Source organism: Chinchilla lanigera, unplaced genomic scaffold, assembly GCF_000276665.1.
Source record: "Chinchilla lanigera isolate Chin_1 unplaced genomic scaffold, ChiLan1.0 scaffold00076, whole genome shotgun sequence".
In the NCBI taxonomy this organism is placed as follows: Eukaryota; Metazoa; Chordata; class Mammalia; order Rodentia; family Chinchillidae; genus Chinchilla; species Chinchilla lanigera.
In genome coordinates this window covers 6,081,892-6,108,640 of record NW_004955477.1, presented here as the reverse complement: position 1 = coordinate 6,108,640, position 26,749 = coordinate 6,081,892, and the positions used below count along the sequence as shown (strand labels likewise).

General features: G+C 43.9%; 1 long non-coding RNA gene across 1 annotated transcript in view; it reads right to left on the bottom strand.

Moving 5' to 3' along the window:
• Positions 1–12,519, bottom strand: part of LOC102016805 — a 33,813-nt gene extending 21,294 nt beyond the window's left edge. Inside the window, exons 1-2 of the long non-coding RNA XR_263659.1 lie at positions 12,368–12,519; positions 1,691–1,759 (exon numbers count right to left, since the gene is read on the bottom strand). This is a non-coding gene — a long non-coding RNA (uncharacterized LOC102016805). The remainder of the gene's footprint in view (positions 1–1,690; positions 1,760–12,367) is intronic.
• Between the last annotated feature and the right edge of the window lie 14,230 nt (positions 12,520–26,749).

Sequence of the window (26,749 nt, the reverse complement as noted above, 5' to 3'; positions counted from 1 at the left end):
CTACTTTCCCTTTCAGCCATGGCCAAGGCCAAGCAGTATGATCTGGTTCCCTCCAGATTCTGCCTACCTCAGTTCCTGCAGGGTCCCCTAACTGCTCATGGCCAGAAGGCGTCTCTCCCATTGTTGTCTCTGCCAAGGACACAGCTGAATTGTGTAGCACAAAGACATCACTGCGGGGCTAGGACCCCGTTGATCTGGTGTCCCCTGAGAGAGATTCCCTAGTTCATCAAAGTCATGCCTAAAGTCTCAGCTGGAATCTTCTCAACTCTTCCAGAGCAGAACAAGGTCTGCAAACACACCACCTTAAGGCTTTCTCTCCAACGGCCCTGCAAGAGGGGACCTAGGGGAGAATCTAAGTACAAGCCAACCATTATAACATGTCAGGGTTGGACAGCTGCCTCGCTTTGGTTTAGGCTTTTTCTTTCAACTCTAAATCCAAAATTTGTAAAAGGATAAGAGGTCCTGAAACCATAGACTCTGAGGTTGCTCCACCACAAATTCTTGAGGGATAGAGGGCACATCAGAGCCCCAGAGGTGCCCAAGAAATTCCAGTGAGACCCTAGGCCAGAGATTAGTCCTTGATTTCCCCTTCTGCCCATGACTGGGCAATCAAGGACACCCTCTCTCTTCTGAGCAAGCAAACTTTCTTTATGAATGTGCCCCTTTCCCTAGACATTAACATGCTTGGGCCTTGTCTAGATCCCCACTGGTTACAGGGTAGAAGGACAAACAAGGACAACCTCACCTCTCCAGACTTGCTGGGATAAATGGGCACATGTGTTCTGTAGAACATTCAGAGATCACTCCCGAGAGGGTTTCCTGTACAGAGCTCAGAGCCTGACCCAGCAGGAACCAAGCAAGCTGGTAAAAATTAAGGACCTGAATTATTTGTGAAACATAGGACAGAATACCTGCTGCTTCTCTTATCTTTTATTTATCATAATTAATGTGTTTAACTCACGCAGTTTGCAGCAGCATGAAACAAATAGCTGAGAAAATAGTGAATATATTTTACTAAAAAGTTCAGATGAAGTTAAAGATCAGAGGATTAACTCATCACAATAGTCCCTAGTTGCATAAAAGCATGTCAACAGATGCATTAAATTCAATTTTAAAACAACTAGCAAAATATCTAGGTGGTGTCCAAAATTTTTTCACATGGTCTTCTTGGGGTAATGACTGCAATATTTCTTATATATTATATTCAACCTGGAAAATGCTGTAAACCAAAAATCAACTTGCTCATAATTTTATTTACATATCTTAAAACATAAATACTGTTGTCTATAAATCTGACATTATAAGAATTGTATACAAGGAAATTTATGTTTGGAGATCGTATTTTTCATAATACTGTCAAAAGCCAGAGGTTCACAGATATATTCTGGGAGTTTCTAAGTTACTTGATCTTTTTTTTTCTTTCTTTCTTTTTTTCTTCATTGTCATTTGGTTGAAAATCTTAAAAAAAAAATATTTTTGCAACATAAAATCCTCCTTTTACCCTGATGATTTCCCATCAAAAGCCATTTCTGTGGAATAAAATTTCTGTTTCTGAAGTGACTACTTCTCTTACTGAAGCCAGTGGAATCCCCAGGGGTTTCTCAAATATGCTTCTGGGATTTCTCCATGGCTCTTTTTCTTATAAAAACATAATTGGATTCTGATGCCACAGCTTAAAGAAATAACATACCTCAAATCGACAAGCCCTTTATGCAGCCAAAATCCTTCTTTGCCTTCTTTTAAGAAAAAGGAAGAACATCTGTAAGCAAAGACACACACATTTATATTAGGTATTTCATTTTTTTAATATGACATAAGCTGACATGTGTGCGTTGGGATCTCCTTGACCCCTACTTCATGGTGCACATATCCTAGTATACTATCCCATCTCATCTGAAATTGTAGGATGACACCTACAACTTGCTTCTAACCAATAGAAGGTGGCAGGGTGACAGAATTTGTGTGTTTACCTTCTGTAAAACTGTACATCTGCCTTCCTAAGAAATGCACAATCTCCTCCCCAGCTTTGCTGGCTTTGAAGAAGCAAGCTATGATGTTAGAGCTGCTCTATGAACAGGGCAACATGGCAAGGACCTGAGGGTGATCCCCAGCCAGCTGGAAAATGATGCTCCCAGTCCTTCAGCTGCAATGTTATGAATGTCACCACCAAATTCTCAATCCTGGATCAGACCCTTCCTGGTTGCATCTTCAGATGAGGACATGGTGCTGGCACCAATACTCTGATTAAACCTTGCAGAGTACAAAGTTAAGCCATGCCAAGACTTGACTGACAGAAACTAAGATGATAATAATATAGCAGTTTAAGCTGAGCAGTTTGCAGTAATATTGTTTCCCCACACTAAGTAAATAATACAAGATCCACGCACTACTGTTCAAACCTGTTCCCTCCACTGGCAGCTGAAACAACCCACCACTGCACTGCCCTTTCTTTGTATTCTGTGTTTGGAGCTCATTGCTGGGGTCATGCTGCTCATGTAGGCCAAGCCTCAGCCCTCAGTGCTCAAGCTCTGCACTGCTCCCAGAGCTTGAGGTAGTCGAAACTCTGCACTTGATCAGGACAGTGACCAGCTCCCTTCCTCCCTCTTTACCTTTGCATTCAACATGACCACACTATTCTACACCAACATCATTGCTTCCTGGAACACCCTCTGCCCTCCTACCTCTGCTCTTCTTTTAGCACCAACTCCTTGGGAGATTCTTATCATTCTCAATTTGAACATAAATTGGTTTAGTGATTTGTCCAGGTCAGAGCTGGTCAGTGTCTGTTCTGGAACTGGACCTCAGACCTTCTGAACCCAGACCCTGCTTTCATTGTACCTCTGATGAAGATCAATTTTTCTCTTGCTGGTTAAACTTCTGATCACCCTGGCCATGAGCAAGTCTCTGGTCTAGAGACACTGGTGGTTGAGGATTGTACTGTCTGCTCCTTGACCTCACAGCTACTGTGTTTCCCACTCCATGCCAGGGAAACAGACCTATCCAGGTATATTATCCGGCTCCTTTCCCTTTTAGCTTCTGTAAGGGCTTAGTGGATCAGAGAAAGAGCCCAGGAGGAAAGGGAGGCTTGTGTTGGGTGTTTAGGGCCCCAGATCAGGTCCCCAGGCGGTGGCTGCCTCCCTTTGCCTATAGCCACTGCCTCCAGCCAGCAAGCCCTCTCCAGGATTGGTGACCAACCTGCCCTGCTACCTCAGGCCTGTATGTGGCAGCTTCCCAATGTTGTACACTTGCCCTGTAGGTCTCCCAAACCCTGACAGAGTGGGAGAGCTTTAGTCTTCAGATCAAATACCCCTTCCTGTCCCTGTCATGTCCTCACCAACCCAGGAACTTTGCTGGACCAGCTCAAGGGTCCACTCCCATGTAAAAGTGGTTTGAGACAACAGAGAAAGTCCAATAATGGCAGCAGCTGCTTCCCAAAGAAGGCTAGCTGCCCCTGAGGGCCCTTCCTCTCTGCTAAGCTCTCTCCAAGTGCCACCAGCCATGGCGCTTGGGCTTGGTGCCACCTGTCTCCAGCGCATCCGTATCTTCTCCGAGAAGTATCACACAACATCAGTATGGCCATGTGCCCTGAGTGTGCGTGCAGAGCCACCTGCCTCTCCTCTTTACCACAAAGAACATCCTCAGCTTCTCCCGGATGATGAAAGAGTTGTTTCATTCATTATTATCTGCCAAAGTGCACTTAACGCAACTCCAGCTCATTCTAGGAAATGTGATCTTCAAGAAGAGCTGTACAATAATTAAATGTGGTAACGTAGTATTGAGAACATCGTTAAAGTCAATGACCCAGTCTATTAGCAGTTTAAACACATTTTACACTCACATGATTATATTCAGTGAAATTCCAGAGTTGTAGGACAAGTGAGAACATACATAAAATCAGGTAGTGCTGCCACATTCACCATCTCCACTGTCACCAGCTAGCTGGGCTGCGCAACACAGGTGGCTGCATGGCACAGCTCCAAAGGCACACCGCAACAGCAAAACTGCAAGCTCAGGCAAGCTTTCCCACACATACAACAAAGACTTTCAAACAAGCCCAAAGTATCTTCAACAAATATAGTGCTTCCTGCTGCTTTGTAAAGACACCTGTTCTCTGAATCACTAGTTAGGAAGCCAAGTGCAGATTCTCAGCTAGTACAGCAAGGGATTTGTATTTCCTGGGATAGATTTATATTCAAGTAGTTCTCTCAAAGGGTCAGACAGACTTGGGCTGGAGGCCCCATCACTGGTGATGTGATCCTGGGTGCCTGTGGATTCTAACAGCGCTTCACCAGCCTTGCAGCTTGGAATTGAGAGAAATGACGACCCACAAGAGTGATACAAAGCCGTCTCACTTGCTGAAAATGGGCTACTCCTAATGGTAGGGAATGGCATTGGTCTCAATGTGCAGGAAGTAACAACCTCTCCCTGTGGTACATGACAGTCATGGAGTCGTAAGCAAACACACGGCCTGGTTCTGGAGCAAGGGGCTATGCTCATCTAATGTAGGCAACATCCTCCCATGACTTTATGACTCATCCCTTTAGGAAGGAGTGGTGTAGTTCACTGTGCTGGGAAAGAAGAAACAAGTCCTAGAATAACCTGCAACTTGAAGTAAACCCTTTCAGTCCTGCTGACTTTCACAGACTAGCAGTACCACACCTACTTTGAGCACAGACTACACTCCATTTTCCGGCTTCCCTTACACTTTGATGTGACCATGTGACGATGAGCACAAGCAGGTAGGGGCACATCTGCACTCAGCATATAAACTTACTGTCTTTAGCTGGTAGCTCCTTCCATTTAGCTTTACAATCCCAGCCCAGCCCTGGAGCAGCCTTGGGTAAGATCTCACTCCTAGGGTAACAGAGCATTTGTTAGGAACAAGAAATTAATTTCTGCTATCATAAGCTACTGGGATTTTGACTCTTCGTCACACAAGACTAGCTCACTGGAACCAATGGCTTCTTTAGCTGAAGGGTGAGGATTATTTGTTTGAATGTATCATTGATGTTATGGTTTATATCTAGTATCTAGTTGTTCCCCCAAGAGCCTCATACTCTCGTAGGTAAGGCTTTTAAATGGTGATGCTGGAGAGGGCAGCACAATAGCTTAATGTGATGCTAGGAGGTGGGGTCTGGTGGGAAGAGGTTGGTCAGTGGGGGTATGCGCTAGAAGGGTGTACCTCTCCCTGGTTTCTCCCTTTACTCTCTGCTTCCTTGTCGCCATGAGTTGAATAGCTTTCCTCCATCCAGGTCCTCCCACCATGCTGCCAATCACATAAGGACTGAAACTTCGAAAAGGTGAGACTAATCATACTTCTCCTTTAAGTTACAGATGTCAGATATTTTGTCCCAGTGATAAGTGACTAAAACATTATTGTAAATGGGAGCAAGACTTCAGGTCAGTTTTCTGTCTTCACAGCATGTCCTAGGCACCCACAGAGCTTGCTGAGATTCTGTGGGCTGTGAGTTAAGTACTGAGAACGTACTGAATCCACCAGGATTGAGACAGAGGTCACACAGGGCCAGCTCTGACTCTTGAGGAGCCCCAACTGAAGGTGATTTAGGGAGTCAGTTTTCTGCCCACTTTCCCCGTTGAATGAGGTCTGATTGTATTTTCTTGTGTATCTGCTCACAGAATCTACATCCCTAATAGGCCCCAAGGCAGTGGTGTTGGAATAAGAAATATCAGCTTACGGGGAAAACCTATCACTCATACCTAGTAATCTCAGCCTTCTTTCTTGAGCCCAGACATGATGCTTTTCACCAGCCTAGATGCAGGTCTCCTGTCCCCAAGCTTAACCGCCACCAAGCTCTTCTTCTTTGCACCCTTGTGCCATTCAGTAGATTTCTGCCTTTTTTCCGGACACATAATAGGATTGCACTTCTTCCTGGTGTGGCATCCCCGGTCACATGAATTGACTTAGCCCAGTGGTGGTGAGTCTATGGCACGAGTGCTGCAGCAGGCTGTCTGTATCACTGAAAGCTCTAAAAGGTTCACCATCTCTGCTATAGCCAAAGACATGTAGGTAGAAATGATGTCGGCTCCTTCCAGGAGCAGCCCTTGAGGCTAGATTCTGTTCTCCTTCCTCCCTCTTCCTGACCCATTCCTAATAAGAGGGGATCCATCAGCCCAGGCACTCGAGGGATCCCAAACCCCTCCCCATCACCAGATTGTCCTCAGGTGGAGAAATAACATTCCAATCTCAGCCCCGGGGAAATTGGGAAGGTTTTTACTGCAGCAGAACCTGTCCCATCCCTGCTGACTCCCACCCATTTGCCTCACTTCTGAATCACACAAGTAAGGCAGTTTGCTCCCATCACTCTTCCCAGAGCATCTTTACACACATTTACAAATTGCGCACTAAGTATGTGTTTATATATCTACCTCCTTTGCCTTTATCTGTCCTTTCATCCTCCGGACCTCACCCTAGCTTGGCACCATAACAAGCACTTGCCAAATCCATCTTAACTTCCAAGTGAATGGGCCCTTGGGCACAGCCCAGACTACCTGTTAAAATGCATCCCAGTGGCACCTCTTGCTTTCTGGCAGAAACCTCAGGGACATCTGAATCTGGAACGAAATGTCAAGGTGTCTGTGATTCAAGTTCCAGGCCTTCCATGCTTCTGTCTGTGCCATGATCAAAATGGAAAATGGAGAGACAGGAAAAATAAAGCCCCATCCCAAGTGAAGGGGTGAAAAGTACAAAAAGCAAGCTTTGAAACACTTGCTAAGAAGCTGAGCAATGCATGGCTCCTAAAGCCAGCAGCAGCTGTGTGCTTGGGCTCTTTGGGTCCATCTCAGTGCCAAGCACTTCTGCCTTGAGCGGTGTGCTGTGCTGTGACATTATTCTGTGTGACAGGGACACCGAAGAACGAGGAACATGTCCAACATGGAAGGCTGTGTAAGTTGAAAAGGCTGTGAGCAGCTGTAAGCACCAGGCTTACAGGGTCACATCACCCGTGAGACCGTGGACTACAGTCTCCTTGAAAACTAACACCTACCACCCAAAGTCATTTTCAAACAGGGAAGGACCCAGCCTTCCAGATTTCCAGGAATGCGCCTCATTCATTCATTCATTCATTCATTCATTCATTCACTGAGTCTCATATTTGATGCTCAGCCACGTGTGCACCCTGCTCAGCTCCAGGTAAACCCACCAGACATGAACTACTTGCATTGGTGGGCACTGAGGGGCAAAGTCCAGTCTCACGGGCTCCCAGGCTCTAGGCTCCAGGTCTCTGCAGTGACCAGGTAGCAAGAGCTAATCAGGTTGCCAACCCCAGATGGAAAATTCAGTCCCCAGCTGGGTCTTCATCCACCAGGCTACCACTGTCAGGGGCAGGGATTCACAACTCATTCTGGCTAAAGGAGTGTGTAAGGGTGAACCCTACCAGGTGCCAAGTTAGTGAAAGCTCTATGTGGGCTTAGGAGGGAGTATGGATATGTCCCCTGAGAGGAATATGAGACTTCAAGGGTAGTCTGGGTGAGGACTGAGATAAGGGGAAAAGAGGTGGCAGAAGGGGCATGGCTGTGTGCAGCATAGTGACACCACCACCACACATAATGCAGGGAGACAGTGCAAGGAACTGGAGGAGGCCAACAGAGCTGAAGCTCAGAGCCCCTACTCTGGACGCTGCACAGCTCTCCTAGAGGGGCTGAGGCTTCTGTAGCCAGGGACAGACCTGAATCTGGGTCAGTGTTGTCCCTAAAAGGGAGCCACCCCTACTCACCTCAGATCTCTGTAGTTAATGTTAGACTAAGATGTATTACTTATATTATTCAAGCTGAGAAATATATAATGCTGTATACGTTGTAATGCTCCTAGAGAAGCTACTATGGTTTATGAAAAGCAGAGAGGGTTTTCTCAAGGTGGGGTATTAATACCCTGTTAGGAATGTACCACACATCTGCCCCCACTAAGTGACTGGTTTGGTCTCCAACTGGATTGTACCTGCACCAGGACGAAACTGTAGTTTCCTTAAAATGCACAGATCCCTCAGAAATATCTAGGATATACAAGACCTGGCTACCTATTTCACACACCAGGCTTTCCACCTTCTTTTTAAAGAAGAACTTTGTTTTAAGTTGTCATAAAACAAAACAAAAGAAAAATTTCAGTGGCAGAAAGAAAAAGACGTTAGTTTCAGCTGAGAGACAGATCTCCAACTAAACCCGCTGACCGTTGCCAGCAATGCCCGGATGGCACTCGTTGTCCTGTTCTCTGGGTTTCTTCTGTGGGAACTGGCACAGCTCTGAGGACAGGAGTCTTTCCTGGGATTCACGGATGGGATTATTCCAGGGGAGCCTCTGGTGGTGCACTTTGAAGAAGGCCCTCAAATTAAAGGATTGTCCTCAACTGACCACAAAAGTCATGTCAAACTTACATTGGACCCATATTGGCAATTTTTTTAAAAGAAAAAACCTGAAAGTGAAAACAGGCAGAATTCATCCTTATAGAGTAAGCAGGGCTTCAAATAATGTTGAGCTGCTGCCAGCTCACCTTGGCAGCTCTGAGCTCTGCAGCCACATGCTCCTAAAAGAGATCTTCTGCTTGTTTGGCCACCCACAGAGACTCCAGCTCTTCCCTGGCCTCCACTATCACTTTCTCATGGTCCACGAAGTGAGCTCTGGGTCAAACATCACCCCAGCAGGCATGGTGCACGTGACAAATTTTGAGTGAAGTTTATTTCTTGTCTTCTGCAGAAAGTCAATACTTCTCCTTTTCAATAAATGGTACTGTTGAGTATGTGTGCTCTGCCTAGGTTTCCAATCCCATCATCATTGTTCCCTGGGTGCTTTCTCTAGCAGCACTTCTCAAGCTTGAGTGTACTCAAGTTTCAGCGGGGGACTTGTGGCAGGAGATGTATGTGTAGCAGGCCTGGGGAGACCTGATGTCCAGCACTTCTATCAGCCTTCAAAGTGATGCAAATGCCACTGGCCCACAGATCCCAGTTCAACATCTAACATCAAGAGCGTACCATACCTTAAATCAGAGGTCTCAGTCCTGGGGTATCTCACAAGAGGGGCTTCTTTAAACAGCTCTGTGGCTCACATGTGACCCCATGGTAGATCACTGAGATACCTAATGTGACCAGATGATGCTGCAATAGCATTTCATATTTACCTTACATAAATTAAGATCAAGTGTGTACCACAGGGACTCTCAGACAGTGCCTACCTTCTCTCCATGAAAGATCTAAAGAAAATCTAGTGCCCTGTGATAAGGGTAGATCTAAAAAGAACACAGAGAACTAGATGTTTTTATGTACTGCCCAGGGTGATAGGATCTTCTTGAAGGATATTTTCCTGTCTTCGTGTATATTTAAAGTAAGTTATGTTAGTCATACACACAAGTATAAACTACAGTATTATAATGTATGTTCAGTGCCCAATCTTTGAAAAATACAGACAGCTATAAAAAACAAAATAAAAGCCATCTGTAGTTTCATGATCCTTCTGTTTCCCATGCATGTATGTCTTGAGGCTATAGTATACATAGTTTTAAATCATTTTACTTAACATTTTATCAGTATCATCGTCCGACTAAAAATCTAGTAAACCTCATCTTTAATGAATGCATAGTATCTGTTATAATTTAATGATTTCCATTTCACTGGGCATTTAGGTTGCCTTCTTGGACCTGGGCATGTTAATGCTATACTGAACTGATTTTTCTCTCTTTATCATTTTACACAGTCATTTGGTTCACAAAGTTTTGAGCTTCTATTATGTGTCAGGTCATTTTCTTAGGACAGCCTCCCAGAATAGGAAGTACTAGGTTCAGTGATGAAGAGAGGCATATGTCAAATTGCTCCCCAGAAAGTTTGTAACAATTTAACATTCCCAAAGATAGCCCAGAGAGAGGCTGGCGCAGCCCCAAACGTTTAACAGCGCTGAGTTTCCGAGAGTTTTTACATTTTTAAAAGTATTTCCAAAACAGATATTCACACACTTTGTCAATGACGGTATCTGTCCTCAGCCTGGCTAATGATGCTCACATCATCATCCTGGTCTCCAGAGCAGAAAGAGCCTGTGTCCTCACTCTGGCACTATTGGAAGCAAGGCCTTGAGCCAGGAATAAATGAGTAAGGGGAGAAAAACCCAGAATCTTGTAATTGATTATTTAGTGCAAAAGAGGAAGAAAATGATCACAGGTGGTGATGGCAGATGTGACGGCCCAGGACACTTGGCAAAATATGGCACACATTTGATTACCAGGAAGGTGGCTTCTAAGATGCTGAGTGTCCAAGTGGCACTCTTTTGTGCCTTCATAGCCATGAATTATATATATTTTTATTTTCTCCGTTTACTTTCTACTCTCCTTTCTAAATACTTAAATCAGTGACATCAATAGCAGATGCTGTGTGAAATTAGGTGCCTAAGCAAGGCTATAAAACTCTCTCCATAAACAATGCCAGCAATTAACTGTTTCTAAATACGCCATCACCGTCGTATCTCAAAACGGATGCATGACAACTTGAAAGGCAGTAGCCATAGATATGATGTTTGGCAGGAAGCCCAAATCCACTGTCATACTAGGCACCAATTCAAACTGTTATTATTATTATTATTCTTAATTAGTGCATACTAATTACTTTCTAACTTTCTTTTCTGGTTTAAAAAGAAAATCCTTCTTTCTCTCCTGGAGTTTCAAGGATAGTCGCTGTCTGATTTGACAATGAATGTGCCATCATAGGAGAGCACCATGCCCAGCAGCCAGGCTACAGCATGGACCCCAGCACTCCTAAGATCATCTCCCCAGTGCTGAGGTTTGGGAAGACTTTGGCTCCGGGAAAGAAAGTCAGAAATTGCTATCATGCCTCTAGTACATCAAAGACAACTTCATTTGCATTTCACCACCACAATGAACATGAATAGGCAAATGGTGCATAATCCACAGCCCAACTGAGTTGAAAGACAGATAAACATCCCACACTGAAGCAAGAAGACAGACTGCGCTCTCCCGGCTAGCAAGCAAGGCCGTCTACACATCTACACCTCAGCCAGCCAATGGAATAGCAATGAAACTCGAGCTGAAGTCCTTGCAGCCCCACTGGTATACAGACTCTTCTGACTTTGCTCTCACCCAGGAATCCTAAGCCTTCAGTGAGGCATCCTCATCCACAGTGCCCTCTTTGAAGCTAAGAAGGAGACAAAGGAAAGCATACTGACCCTTCCAGACCACCAGCTTTGAGACAGAAAGAGCAGTTTGAAACAACACGAACTAATGCACATCAAACACACTTAAGAGACACAAAAGTACCAAAGCATGAGCAGAACAATCCTCTTGCTGCCTATTCTTTAGGGTGGGAGGAACTATTTTCCCACCACCCTCATCCTACTGAACTTGCATTCTCATAATGCTCAAGTATCCAGGCTAAGGATATTATTGCACGATTCCCAGCAAAGAGTCTAATGAAGTGTGGGGAGCCTGCAGGCTGGGAAGAACTGAGCCCAGCTCTTTGGTTTCCTGTGGATCCCATGCTGGCTCTCTGACTCTTCAGCCTCCACCTCTCACATGCTGTGCTAGCTCTACCTGTCCTTGTGTTAGGCTTCAGTTGTGCTATTTAAGGCCAGCTTACAGTTGGGCGCATCATGTGGTCACGGTGTCCTGTGATTGGGCCATGCCTTCCCTCTGAGCATGCTTATTCTTATCTGTGCCACAGCCACACTTATATACAAGTGTGTCACCACGCATCCACAGTAGAGGTGTGTGAATGTGGGTCAGAAGTGGTGATCTACCACCACCAAGTGCAAAGCACAGCCAATGGCATCAGATGAGGAACAGCCACTCTTTGCCAATGTTTAATTTAAAGTCACAAACTGCGAAGTGGGAGAGAATACAGTAACTAATGACTGTCCAAAACCCAAGTACAGGGCCGGGGATATAGCTCAGTGGCATAAGCACCTGCCTGGCAAGCGCAAGGTCCTGAGTTCGATTTCCAGTACCAAAAAAAAAAAAAAAAAAAACAAAACCCAAGTACATCTGCATTTGGCAGGGCTCTTGTGATTGCAAACAACAAAGCATAAGATCAAAACTGGCTTGAGCCCAAACCAAGGAAGAGTTGTCTCCTGTAGCCTCGTGGTACAAAGGACACTTGGACTCCTGGTCTGGCTGCCCAGAGCCTCATTGATGTCACCAGGATGCCTTTTCTCAGCTCTTCCTCCCTAGCTCAGTCTTCAGCTTCTCCACAGAGTCTCTGCCAGCTTCAAGACCATAAGCTCTGAACCCAGGTCTCCCTGCTCTCTGCCAAGTCCTCATCCATTGTGCCATGAATTAGTCCTACTGTTGCTCACTCACCTGGTCTAAGTCATGCGCCTGTCTCTAAGATAACACTGAAGCCAAAGAGATATAATTTGTTACCTGGGTTAGCACTGGGCACAGGTCTCACCCACATGTGTCAGCGAAGAGTTTTGGCAGCCACATTCTCCTGGAGGAGGGTTGAGGGATGTTACCAGGCAGAAGGTCAAGGAGTGTTGAGAGGCAAAAGCAGTAGGACTACAGAAATATATTTGTGAGTGGCAAGTCACAGCTGGAGTTAAACTGGAAATTCAAACCATGATAAATTCAAGTCATAACAAAGGGGCTGGCTGTGACTTCACCCTTGGGCAGTGACAATGGTGACTGGCACAAGAGCACATGTGTGCTATACAGAAAAATAATAACCAAAAGTGTGCATCATGCCAAATTAGGAGGTACTCCAGAGCTATCTAGCCATGAGGACTATCAGTTTTAACAGCCATCACATAATCAATACCTACTGTCAGAGTAGGAATTGTGCCTATTGCATTTCTGCCCTACGAAAGCCTCAAAGATAAACCTTCAAAGCCTCCTATGTTTTACCAGTGACTTCTAAAAAATCTATTATTTAGTTATCTAAATAACTATGTGAATTATATGACTATGTGTACTATCTTCGCATTTTTGTCATAATTTGTCACCTCTAGAAACATGTTATTGTTTTGTGCATTCACTGATTGTGTGTTTATCATTCAAGTCTACTTTAACCCAGTCCCCATTCTCCCTTCTTTGTTCAGCAGATAGACTCTTTACACCTCCTGTGCTCCAGACAGTGTACCCAGTACTTGACACCCAGAAGTAAACAAGAACCAGGGCTCACCTTCAAGGAGGTCAGGGGAGGAGTTATAGGGAAGGAGCTCCTGTCAATGGCCCATTACTTGAGACGTCAGGGACATCATCAGCTTGTGTGTTCCAATTCTAAAGGATTCTCCGTGAATAGGTAGAAATTAATTTTTAGAAAGGCAAGTGGGCAGCAAAACAAATATGCCATAGTATCGTTCCTTTCCACAGGAAGTGCATTTATGGTGTGGTTTGGTCACAGTTTTACAACAAGCTCAGGTGAGAAATGATGGACTTTGTATAAGTTCAGCGTGCTACTTACCTTTCTCTGCCTCTCACACCCTCCACCCCACTCTAATTAGCTCTGTGGGAGGGGATGGACTTAGCTTGGTCTACATAAGTGGACACACTTGCTCTTGGGCTTCAGTTAGGTTCATTCAGTGGGGTCATTGGAAGGTGATCAGAGGAACAGAGCAAGGACAGTGAGGTTGCCAGCTCTCCTGCATCATCTGTCATCTACCGAAAGCCACACTGTCTTGTACGGGTTCTCATGACATGGTTCTCTCCTTCCAGGTCAAGCAACTACCCTATTCTCATTCCTTCAGACCCAGTGAGTGTAATGCACTAGTGTGAGCTCCCTACTCATTACTCCTTACTCATATCTTTTTAAATAGCGTCTTTACAGGCTGGGGATTTAGCTCAGCTGCACAGTGCCTACCTGGCAAGCATGAGGTCATGAGTTTGATTCCCGGTACCAGTGAAAAAAACAGAGAAACAAACAAATAAATAGCATCTTTATTAAATTCTCCTCCAATTACATAGTTTGAATGATATACCTTCTGCTAGCACCCTGAAAGATTACCTCTAGATTGGCCAGAATTGTTTCAAATGTATTGTGTACATATTTGGTCATTTGACAAAGGTTTCCAAAGTGGTGCTAAAAGCTTCCTGCTCTACTGTCCTCAGAGATCCCCTTGTCCCTTGACCTCACTCTACGGATAAGTTGCAGGCGTTCTGCCAACATCATCTTAGAGTCTCACCCCACCCTGAACTTTGGTCTTTTTTCTGACCCACTGAATTGAAGGCACTTGGTATAGTCTGAGCACTTGTTATGGTATTCCCCCAGTATCCCTGGAAACACACGCATCTTCTGACATGCCAGCACTAAAATAAATGTGAGACAAAGCCAAGTGTTGGCATGGATATGGAGCAACTGGTGCTATTAATAGACTGTGTGTGGGAGTACAAATTAGCACAAATACCTTTTTAAAAAGTTGTTTAAAATCTAAATGCAAAGCCATCCTGTGACCAGCACTCCCATCCCTAGGCATGTCCAAGGGAAGTGAGTGTCTGTGTCCCAAAAGAGGAGAAAAAAAAAAAAGGAGAGGAAGACAGAGAAGGAGAAAAGGAGAGCTCTTGATACAACGCAAGGCCAACTCTCAATTACTATGTTGAGGGAAAGAAGCTAAGCACAAAAGAGTGTATACTGCATGATTTCACTTATATTTAAGTCAAGAACAAGAAAAACTGACAGATGATGAAAGAACTAAGGAGAGAAGCTCCCTTGTGGAGGGATGTGTTGGGTAACAACGGGGAATAAGTAGACTTCTGGAAGGTAGAAATGATCCTGTACCTTGATCATGGTGTACACATAGTTAAAAACTCATCAAACTGCACATTAATGATTTATAACACTCTTTCATGTTGTATGGTATACCTCAATAGCAAATTAAAATTCAAAATGAGTTTTGAAGACTATATAATGTGAAATACGGATGCTTATTAGAATCAGATGTCTCCGTAATTCCTAATATGGTTGTGTATAAATGTATTTATCTAATATTATCATTTTAAATGACTAATATCTTTTCACAGAAGCACCATAGGCCAGCAGCAGGTAACCTCCAAATGCTCAGGGAAATGATTGTAATAACTAGCAATTCATTTGTTACATTTTTATTGCCAATCCGGGCTCTTTTTCAGAAATTCTCCAAACTCTACCAGACTCTAAACACCACTCTTTGGAACGTGAGTCATTTTAAAGGTCAAGGGCAGAAGAGCCATCGCTAGTATTAAAAGAAGCCAGTGATGCCTTCCTAGTCATGGTACAGTTTGGGTCTTACGTGAACACAAAAGTTGAAGCTTTTGGGCATAAGTGATCACATTCAGCAAACTTCCCTGGAAAAGGGGAGTTTTCAAGTCTACAGGAAGTTCCTCTAGGTATCTTTGGTCTTCAATGCACTGTGTTTTTACAAGCAAGGAAATAACCACACAAAATCCTGTCCGTTCCACTTTAAAAGACAGTTACTGTTTCTTTTTGCAGACTATCGAAAGCAGGGGATCAGTGTGACCATTTGGCTGTTTTCAAGTTCCTCCATAGGTCAGTAAAAAGGGTTTGAAGCCCACCTCGGGCTAGCAATAGAAGCCCCAGATCTCCACTGGAAGACCAGACTCTGAGCCCAGAATGATTAGGCTGGTCAGGTTTCTTCCTAGGATTCTCCCAGGAACCTCCCTGTTGAACTCAGGGAAATTATTTGACAGGTAAGTGTTAAAAACCTGTGCCCACTTGGAGAATGTGCACAAGCATGTCCTTGTGCTTTCTTCTGCACTTAAAGGACAGTCATCCTCTCAATCCAATTTGCAAGGTCATGATGTTGCCCGTGTCGGGTTCTCCAGCCCAATCTGGAACCTTTTCTCACCCTTGCCCACCCCATTTCTTAAAAGCTTTCCCACACCAGACTCCTGCCTGAAGAGCCCCCGCTCCCCTTTTGCTGCTAACTCCTCACATTCAGGAATCACCTTAATCCGCTCTTCCTCCAAGACTAGGTGCATATGGCCTCTCTCTCATAGCTCCTCTGGCCTTGTGAAATTCATCACAGTGTATGACTATAGTGCTACTCATGTGCTCCCATTTTTAGCCTTGGGCTCTTCCTTTAGACATGATCCATCAAGAGAAGAACCTCGTCTCTGCTTCCTACCAAAGCTTGCCCAAAGACTGCATAGAGGGCCACATCCTAACATTTAAAAATGTATTTACAGAATGACAAGGATGAGGCAGGAGAAGATTCTTGACCTATGGGTCACTGCCTCAGTCAGCTACCAGTTAAGGAAGGGCTCATTAAAATGACAAACATACACATCAATAAGAACACTAATGTTAATCCTGAAATCCAAAGCTGATGAGGTTACAGGAAAAAAGAAATTAAGTTATCAACGACCGTAGCAGGAGAGCATGTTTTTATAGGTCACCACTATTTGGCATCAGGAATCAATTCATAATGGAAATAGACATACATTTTCCATGTTTTCATAATAACTCAAAACTAGAAATGACTTGAAGCATATAGCAAAGAGGAAACTAGTAAAGGATGAAATTTTTGCAGCTATCTGATACTGTATGATACATACATGATCTTTGATCTTTTTCACAGTAAATTAGAAAGCATAGTAAACATATTCTACAAAGTTTTCATACTCTTGTGCATAGGTGTGAAAAAAGAATGGAAGGGAATACTTGAAAGAAACATCTGAAAAACAGAAAAAGTAGTTTCTAAATTATCCTTGAATATTATTTTAATGGTAAATAAAATGGAACAATGAAAACTCTAGATTTCAGTGGTGGCAGACACCAATACCTTCATGTCTCCCTCTATTGTCCCTTGGTACCCTTCCAGCCCCCCAGTATGCCCACTGCCATGCTCTACCACAGGGAAGGAAGCCTTGCTCAGAGGGAGGCAGTACCCGTGTGCCTTTAGGAATGTTGACATCAAAAGTAGAAGTGGACTTCCTTTCTTCTGGTTTAAGGTCTGTCTTAAAATGGTCCCCCATTAAAAGAGATCCGTACCTGACCTCCCTCAGCTGTGGAAATGGAGGGTTTTACAAAATTTTTAGGAGGAAGCAGGAGAAGGGAGCTCTGGTCCCATTGCAGCTGAAGCTGAGGTGGGCTGAGAGTTCTGCCACAACAGACGCCCAGGTCCTGCGGCATTTGCTGAGCTGGACAACCACAGATAAATGGCCTTCTGCTCTCCTTCCAGTCCTTCAACTGACCCCCTAAAAGTAGGTCAAGAGAAGAGAAACTTAAGATCAGTGTTTGACTCACATATCCCAGGGTCCAGTGGATCTTGAAGCTAATCAAATGAAGACCTTACAAGACAGAGATAAGCAACAAGAAAATGAAAAAAATGTATCAACATTCAACCACAAAATGTATCTGTTATGTGGGCTGTGTCCCTGTATGTATCCTTGTAAAAAGGGCTAAGTAGATTAGCCATCTAATTAGACATAGTCAAGGCTGTCATCTGTCTTTATTCTTGCAATCCTGAAGGTTTAATCAGACACTTGACCAATCAATCAGGTCTCCATTGTGTATCCCACATGGATAGAAGCCAGTCAGCCTGTGCCCACAGGGCCCCAGAGCTCCGAGAGCCCACCCAGCAGGCCATGATGTTCCCGGGGCCATGCATCATTCCTGCTGGGAACGAGTCCCTCATTGCCCTGACACTTCCTGGAGGCTTATTTAGACTTTGGCAGGATGGTGGGGACAGAGCAGCTGTTCGCTCTGACTCCTTCCCGTCATTTGACTGGTTTTTAATTTGCAGCAATGCTTCCAAAATTGAAAACGGAACCAGGTTGTATTCCTGACCAGCGCTGACCAAGTGCAAGGCTGGCTGGCAGTCTGCAGCGGGTGCCAGAATGAAGATGGATCTCCATGAGTGTCTGCCTCCTGGCGAGGCAGACGATGGGCTGCAGCGCCTCCGTGGGCGAGAGCCAGGCCGCCAGCCAGCAGAACCTCCTGGGCAGAGACACTTCGTCCCCACCAGCCCAGACGCCTAGTGACCCTCACCAGGATCCCCTGGGTTCACTCTCAGTCATGATCAGACCATCTGGGAGGTTTCATCAATAGGATGGCAGAGGGGCAGCGGGAAAACACTGATGGAAGAGACAAATTTTCATCTGGAGGCAGCAACAGCCTCCCCTTGAGGTTCATTCTAATTCACATTCATCAAAATATTTCTTGTAATTTCTTCCAGACATTCAGGTTTCCTTTTGGAATTGTGATAAAATGCTCATAATACAAAGTTTACCATCTTAACCATTTTTTATGCATAGTTCAGTAGCATTAAGTACATTCACAGGGCTGTGCAGCTACGACCAACATCTATCTCAAGAACTCTTTCATCTTCCTGAGATGAAACTCTGCGCCCATTAAACACTAATTCCCCATTACTACTTCCTCAGCCCCTGGTGACCACTGTCCTACTGTCTGTCTCCATCCGTTTGACTCCACTAGTATCTCATTTAAGTGGAATTATACATACAGTATTTGGCCTTTTGTAACTGGCTTATTTCACTTAGGGTAATGTTGAGTTTCATTCATAGTATAGCATGTGTCAGAATTTCCCTCCTTTTGAAGGCTAGATCAGATTGCATTATGTAGATAGACTACATTTTGTTTATTCCTTCATCCATCATTAGATGGGTTGGACTGCTTTTTAACCTTTTGCATTTTGTAAGGAATGGGCTGTGAGCATAAGTATAACCCTTACCTATTGGAGACCCTGATTTCACATCTTTCTATATACCTATAAGTGGAATGCTGAGTCAAGTGGTAATGGTTTAACATTTGTGACTTTTTACTATGTTTGATGTTTGAGGTGCCATGTGTTTTCCACTGCAGCTATACCATTTTACATCTCCAGCTGTACCATTTTACATCTCCAGCAGCAGTATTTAGGGTTCCAATTTCTCCACCAATGCTTGTTATTTTTATCTTGTTTTTTTAATAGTTGCCATCCTAATGGGTACAAAGTGGATGTTTAGTGTGGTCAGACTTCTTTTTAAGGGTAAAAAGGAATACTCTCCTGTAGTGCAGTGATAATATAAACCACACAGGACCCTCCACAGCCGGGCGCTGGCTCCCCTTCCATCCAGCACTGGAGTGGACACCTTGTTACATACCTCAGTGTTTAAGGAGTAAGGAGATCACTTCGGGACAGGTGGGAGCCTTGACTCCTATGAGGCGAGGGAAGTGAGTAGATTAAGGAACAGGTAAGAAGAAAAAACTGACCCCCCATATGGCATACGAAGAGAAGAAAAGGAAAACAGAGGTCCTGGAAAGACCCAGTCCATTTGAGAGAAACACTGAAACTTTGATGGTCTCCCTGCATGAGCCTGGGGAGGGTCCTCCTCATTAATTAGCGTCCTCGTACATATGGAACACAGGAAGGACTGTTCAACAGCCCAGCCAAGACTGCTAACTCAGCAAGTCATCTGGAACAGAAGCCAGCTCCACAGAGCTGCATGCAGAGAATAGGTCATGGATCATCTTTCGCTAAGAGCCCAAGAAGGCATCCTATTAATGAGATGCTGCCACATGACAGGCACTGTGCAATTAAACCAGAAAAGGCCAGAACACAGTAATTAAAGAGAACAGATAAACATAGAAGGAGGTAGAAGAGGGAACGCCAAAAACTAGTACACCCAAGCTCCTCAAAGATTGAGAACACGTTTAGTATTGCTGAAGGGGTTAAATGGTGTGTTCACTCCAAACCATGTCTCAACCATTTTCTTCGATTAGATTTTTTCTCGGATTTTCCTTGAATACCACCATCCCAGTGGGTCTGCACCCTTTTCCTGTTGTCTGTGCTCCCTTTCCTTTCTTGCCCCTCTGGTGTTTGTATTATTCTGTGCACACAACACCTTGTTCCGCCTCCTTTACTTTCCATGATGTGGGTGTGGCAGGAACAGCAGGCCACAAAAACCAAGGAGCTGCTACACATGTCTTGACCATCACAGCCTCCATCTTGTCACCTGCCAGAAAGGGACATTTCTCTCTCTCACAGCATTCAGCTGCACGGGTCAGGACAATGGATAGAATTTACCCAAATGCCAGTGGAGTTCCTTTTCCAGGCATAGTCTGAATGCCGCAACACGCAGCCCCCATTTCTCCTCACCAATATCAGCAGGAGAATTGATACTCTTAACTTCCACCCGCCAGGACTCTAGGAGAGTGTGACCACCACCATCGCACCGGTCTCCCACTTGAGAACGCCTTTTCTGTCATCATCTTGAAGTTCGTAATTTTTAACAACAGCCCAGCAAATTATGTAGTAGATCCTGCCAAGAATTCCATAAATTCTCCAAAACTAACTGACATCTAGGTAAGTAAAATCTCGCTCGTTCTTGAATACTATCTTTCCACTAATCGGCATTATTTCCCATTAATGCTGCCCCCAGCTCTGTATGCACCCCTGGGTGCCATGATACAGACAACTAGATAACTCAGAAAAAGAAATATGGTAAACGTATTTCCCTTCTCTTTACTTCTCAGCGATCTCTATCTTCAACCAGACTTTGATTGTGAAAGGGAAGAAAGGATCATTATTCAAATACATAGCGATTTTTTAAAAAGTTTTAACAACAATACTTTCCAAGAGAGGGTCCCACTAAGAATAAAGAACAAGACACTTCTTACAGCCCAAGTACACAATAAGGTAGACTTCAAAAGACTTAAAAAGACCCAATGCTCATATCACTTTCTCATCGACTCTCAGGCTATCCCCATTCTTTAGCTTATTTAAAAGTAGCTTTTGTTGTTTTATGTCCATTGTTGAAAAAGAATTAAAAGCTGTGGAGGCAAAATAAGTGAAAAGAACTTAAGAAACACCCCCTTCTCCAGAGATTAGCATTTGTACTCATCACTCAAACACTCACTGAGGCTGTGCTATGAGCCGCAGCCTGGTACATAGTGAGACCATGATAGAGACCCTGGGAAGAAGCCACACTAAGTCTCATGGGACCTACATTTTAGGCTGGGAACTTGACACTATGTCCACACTAGGTTATGTGGTGACATACTTCAGGTGCTCTGGAGAAGACAAGAGAGGAGGGAGGCACTCTTTGATCAGGGGCTGAGAAAGCTGCCTCTGATTAGGGGATTTGGATCAGAGTTGAGGTGATAAGCAAGTGCCAGCAGGAGCAGCAATTGCAAAAGACCTGGGGCAGAAGATAGGGCGTTGTCTGAGGGCCAGGTGAGGTGAGCATGTTAGCAACAGAGCAACTTTGATATTTACTATAGTTTACCAATGATGTCTTCAGGACATCTGCTTCCATGTCTTACACACAGAGCTCGTCTTCCCACCCAGGTCAAATAAAATACTTTCCTATATTGTCCTTTAGTCGCCATTGGAGTTTAAATCCTTACACTTAATCCTTAACTCTCATCCTAGTTGATCTCCACATGTGATGAAAATGAGCATGGGGTCTCCTGAGAGGTTCTGGAGCAGCTCCCCCATTTCTTAGAAAATCTAAAGGAATCCCTGAAATTCCAAGATGCAACCACTGGGCGAGTCCATTAATTGTAGGAGGGAACCTGTACCAGTGGTTTTTTCTACTTCATTTTTAAAATTTTTTTTAATTTCACATGGGAAACTCCTCTTTGGAAATAGAATAGAAATCTCATTCAGAGGCTCAGGAAATAGAGGGATTTCCTTACAGGACTGTAGGAATTAATGCCCCAGTGGGTTGAGGTAGGTTCCAGGGCAAGTATGAAGGACACTGGAGCTCCAGATGAGGTCCATCTTAGCTGAGAACACCCCACATCCTCGCCAAACATCATGAGGAATCCCCCTCATCCTGTCCCTAGCTTTCAGCAGCCTCACCTCACACATTATGCTTCCAGAAGATGAAAAGCTTGGGGATTCCAACTCTCAGTGTACACAACCTCATCCCCACCTTCACCCCCAGGCCTGCCACAGGACTGAGAGAAACACATGATACACAGGTCACGCCCTCCCCGAACCCCTACGTCCACCCCAGTTGTCCTCATTTGTGGGTCTTCTCAATTTATTTTTTGGTCTCTTTCTGGCTAAGCTGCTTTTAATTGTATGACTATTTCAAAGATGTTTTAAAGATTCCTGTACATCTAGCTTCACATATTTCCACTTATACTCTTTAAGTTAATGCACACAACACTGCCAAATACATTGCTGCAGATGCATTTACCTCCCTGATGGACACAAAGGGCTGCAGGCACATTTACTAATACAACACTAATAGAGGAAAGAAACCAATCTGGAGGACTAGAATGAAGCTAGCATTCTAGAGCCCTATTGTAGAACTTTTGCAAAGTAAAGCTGCTGGTTCATTCTGCCCATGATTTTTGTTCTTTTTTCTGATTCCCCTCATTGTAGTGAGTAGAAGCCTGCAAAGTTCTCCCAAGCACCCTCATTCACACTCAGGATCTCCAAGTTAAGCGGTTTTTCTCCTGCCAAGAAGTTTTGGGCTCCAACTCCACATGGGGAATATTTGCTCTTCTTCAGCAAACATACACTTTGAGATAGGACACACATGATACAGTGACCATTTAGACCCCCAATCCAGGCTTGCTGTCTATGGTGCATGTTTTGATCAAAAGTGTCAGGTATGTGGGATCTTGTGGTTTCCAGTTGTTCAGAAATTACATGAAATTATATCAAAGGGGAGATGGTGTTTTACCTGGCCTAGTAAAAACTCCATGCCCCTGGTGACAGAAAAGGTAAAATTAATCCAAAAGGGCATATTTCTCAGCCCCTGGGAGCCACATCTTCCCATAAACTTGTGATCCAGGGCACCATAAATGGCTACTTTTGTGCCCCACCATAAGTGGGCCCAAGGCTGCCAGCCAACATAATGTATTTTAGTAATTTGCCCTTTCTTTGCTTCCAACTTGCTGACCAGCTCCCCAAAGCATAAAGTTTTCCACCTACCTGCTGTTCCAAGGATTATTTCAAAGAGGCAACCAGGGAAGGTCAAATCTGTTTAGTAATAAGGTAAAGAGCCAGGGATATAGTTCAGCAGTGCAACACCTGCCTGGCAAGCACAAGGTTGTGAGTTCAATTCCCAGTACCAAAAAACAGAACATAAAAAAAATTTTAAAAAGGTAAAAATTATTGCTGTCCATTAAGACTCTGCCTCTTCCTTACTATAGTATAGTCAGGCAGGTTGAGGAACAAACAAAGCAACTTGCTCATTTCTACAAGTCAGACTTAGGTGCTACTATCTTTCCCTGAGTCTGTCAAGGTGGGGGTAGTGCCCTTAGTTTGGAGAGCTGTGGGAAGAACGGCCACTCTGCTCACTGACAATTAGCTGCTGAGAACTACTCCCACAATACACTAGTAAGAAAACTTGCAGTGGTTGCAGTGCAGATGCGCAGGGCCCTCTGAAGGCTGACACTTGCTAGCACATAGGTATGCTTATGGCATGAGCTCCTCGAATGGATTGTGGGTAGGCCCTGAATGGCTGGCTGGATTTGCACACCTTATACCACAACTGGCAGGCAAAAATTTCCTCTGAATTAGGGGCTGCAGGCACATCTAGTACTATATACTAATAGAGGAAAGAAACCAGAAAGGTCTTCAAGGTTCATTTCATAAATAATTATGCCCAGATCATGAAAGCACAGCTGTCCAGGAAGCTGATCACCAAGCAGACAGAAGTCTCAGTTCTCTACCCTGCGCAAGGTCCCAAACACCCCCCCCACACACACACATACATAGCCTTACCTCCTTGGAGGAATGATGGTTGGGTACAGGAACCCCAAAGTTATTGTCGCAAGGACACATTCAGAAGGTAGCCCACAGAGGTAGATGGCATTGTCCAAAAGTTGGCTTGATGCATGGTGAGGAGAGTTCTGCAAATACAAGTAACATCTGGTGGCCTGAGCCCTCTTGATGACTCAGAAGGGATGACTTCAGGAGGAAGAAGGAGAGGAAAAGAAATGTATAGTTTAGAATATCCTCCATATCTCTGAACTAAGGACATGGAGCTTGAGACATTAGTTCTTATTATACTAAGACAACTCAACCAAGCATGGTGACACACACCTGTAATGCCAGCACTTGGGAGGCTGCAGCAGCAGGATGGTGAGTTGGAGGCCAGTCTGTGCTACAAAGCAAGACCCTATCTCAAACATAAATAGGTGTTTCTGCTGTTTTCCACCACCATAAACTGTGGGCTTCTATCATATGCCACTCTGTCTTGGCTGAGTATGGACTGAAATCTCCACAAATTGTGAGCTAAATAAACCTTTCCCTCTTTAAAAATAAATAAATAAATAAATAAATAAATAAATAAATAAATAACAGCCAACCACATTTTCTTCTATGGTCATCATCTCTCAACTAGAGGCCAGAAGACAATGTTGCCTTGGCAGTTAAGTGTCCATTTCATGACACAATGGAAACTTGTCCATCCTTAAGTCCAGACATGGTCCCTACCCTAGGAAAGGAGGATGTAGGGATGGCTAAGCAATTAAGAATCCCTTCCACTGCCACGTTACTTGTCCTTAAGGATGAGTCGTAGTCTTTTGGAAAACCAAGAGACCAAAACCCAGAGTTGTGTTGAAGTGGTTAGGCTCAAAGCCCAGTTCCAATAGTGCCCCAGCCTGAGTCACCATTACCCAGTTCCTTCTCAGTTCTTTTCTCTGTGGGTATAAACTCTCCAGGCTAGTGCCTTTGGTTTAAATTGAATGAGAAGAAAGTACTTGGCAGAATGATGACCAAGCCACAAAATCTTCATGAAGAGCCCTCCATACTCTAATTGCAGCTCTCAGATCAGAAGACTTACCTGCTTCTTGTGCAGATATTCCTGGGCATTAAATAAGACATTCTCTGACCTAAACTTGCAGAGTTGACCTAAGAATATAAGAACTCAAGACAGTTACCGGGGACAAAGTAAATCCAAAAATACACTAGAAAATCCAAAAGCTTTGGAAAGTGTAGGTGTGACCTCTATTATTCAAGTAGACAAGATTTTTTTCATCTGGTTTCCAGAATGAGTCTACTATACCATCCATCAAAATCTTTCTTTTTATTAACTATATTTTAATTGATGCATAATAATTTTATATATTTATGGGTACAGTTTGACATTTAAACATGTATACATAATACAATATATATCCAATATTATACAATGTATGCAATTTAATATATATATATATAAAATTTTTAATGATGAAATCAGGGTAATCGACAGGTCTATCACCTTGGACATTAATCATTTCATTGTGTTAGGGACATTCAAAAGCCTATCTGCTAGAGCTATTTTGAAATATTCAATTAATTTTTCTCAACTATAGTTACCTACTGTGCTGTATAACATTAGAAGTTATTTCTCCTGGTACACAATAACAATGCTCTCTGCATCTCTCCCTCCCCTACTACCTTTCCAGGCTTTGTCATTGACTAGTCTAGTCTCCAGGTTTTGAAAACAATTTTTTTATTTTTCACATAAGATTGAGAACCTATATGAGTGTATTTCTGTCCATTTCATTTAACATAATCTCCTCTAGTTTTGTCCATCCTACTGCAAATGACAGAATTTCATTGTTTTTATGGCTGAATAATAGTCCACTGTGTATATATACACCACATTTTCTTTACCCATTCATCCACTGATGGACAACTAAGCTGATTCTCTAATCTTGGCTATTGCGGATAGTGTTGCAATAAACATAGGAATGCAGATGTCTCTTCCAAATACTGATCTCAATTCGTTTTTTATATACCTATAATAGACAACTTTCTGTTACTGGCACAAAAAAAAACATGACAAACACAACTTAAAGGTGAAAAGGTTTATTTTGACTCCTGGTTTCAGAAGTTCTAGTCCATAGCCAGCTGGACCCAGGACAGAAACAACATGGCAGAAACATCATAGCTGAGGAAAAATGTTCATTTGTGGCAACCAGAAGTAGAGAATAAAGGAAGAGCCAGAGATCAAGGGGCCAGAGAACAGATATAACATCCAAGGTCATGCCATCAGGAGCTGCCCAGACACACCACAGAACTGTGCTGTACTCATCTCCTAGGCATTTCTCAAACAAATCAAGTTCTCACTCAAGATTAACCATTACAATACCCAATAATGGGACTGCTGGATCATATGGTAGTTCTGCCCATAGCTTTCTTGGGGAATTTCTGTACTGTTTTCACAATCTTTCTTGTGGAAGATGCTCTGGTCCTGACTATGGAATGCAAAATAACACAGGGGAGCCCTCAGTATGCCAGAATCCATCCATTTCTATACAGCGAATCATACAAACTAGACTTCTCTTGGAAACAGAAACCATGAAAACAAAACCTCTCTAGGTATCCCTCCTAACCTCTCTGCCATTATTCTCTGTCGCCACACTATATTTGGTGTCTCTTAGGCTCCTGGAAGCAGTGGTTCTATTGCTCTTGCCTGTAGTGAGTCTCTTGCATGGTCCAAGCTGGCCTGGCAAGTCACATGGTGTCACCTCCCCACAGTGTCTTACACAGTCAGCAGCCCATTTGTCTACAGTCTTGGGACCATGCAGAGCCCAGGAAAAGTATTTTTCTCAGAAGGGGGAATGTTTTATGGGTAATGTTGAACGAAACTCATGGAAAATAGAGGAAATATTGTGGTGGCTGTTTTTGCAGATGCTAAGAAGCAGCATGGAGAATAAATGCCAGCCAGAGCAAAAGGTTCCATCATGCAAAGTTCCTAGGCCAGTGCCTGGCAAGGTCACAGACAAGTGAGTGCTAAGTTTGGTATCTGTACCTCACCCCACACCTCCAAAGGCTAGCACAGCCAGGCAATGTGGATCTGATGCCCACCTAGGTCACCTGGGTGCCCCTGCCTATGCAAGATGGGCCTTGTTTT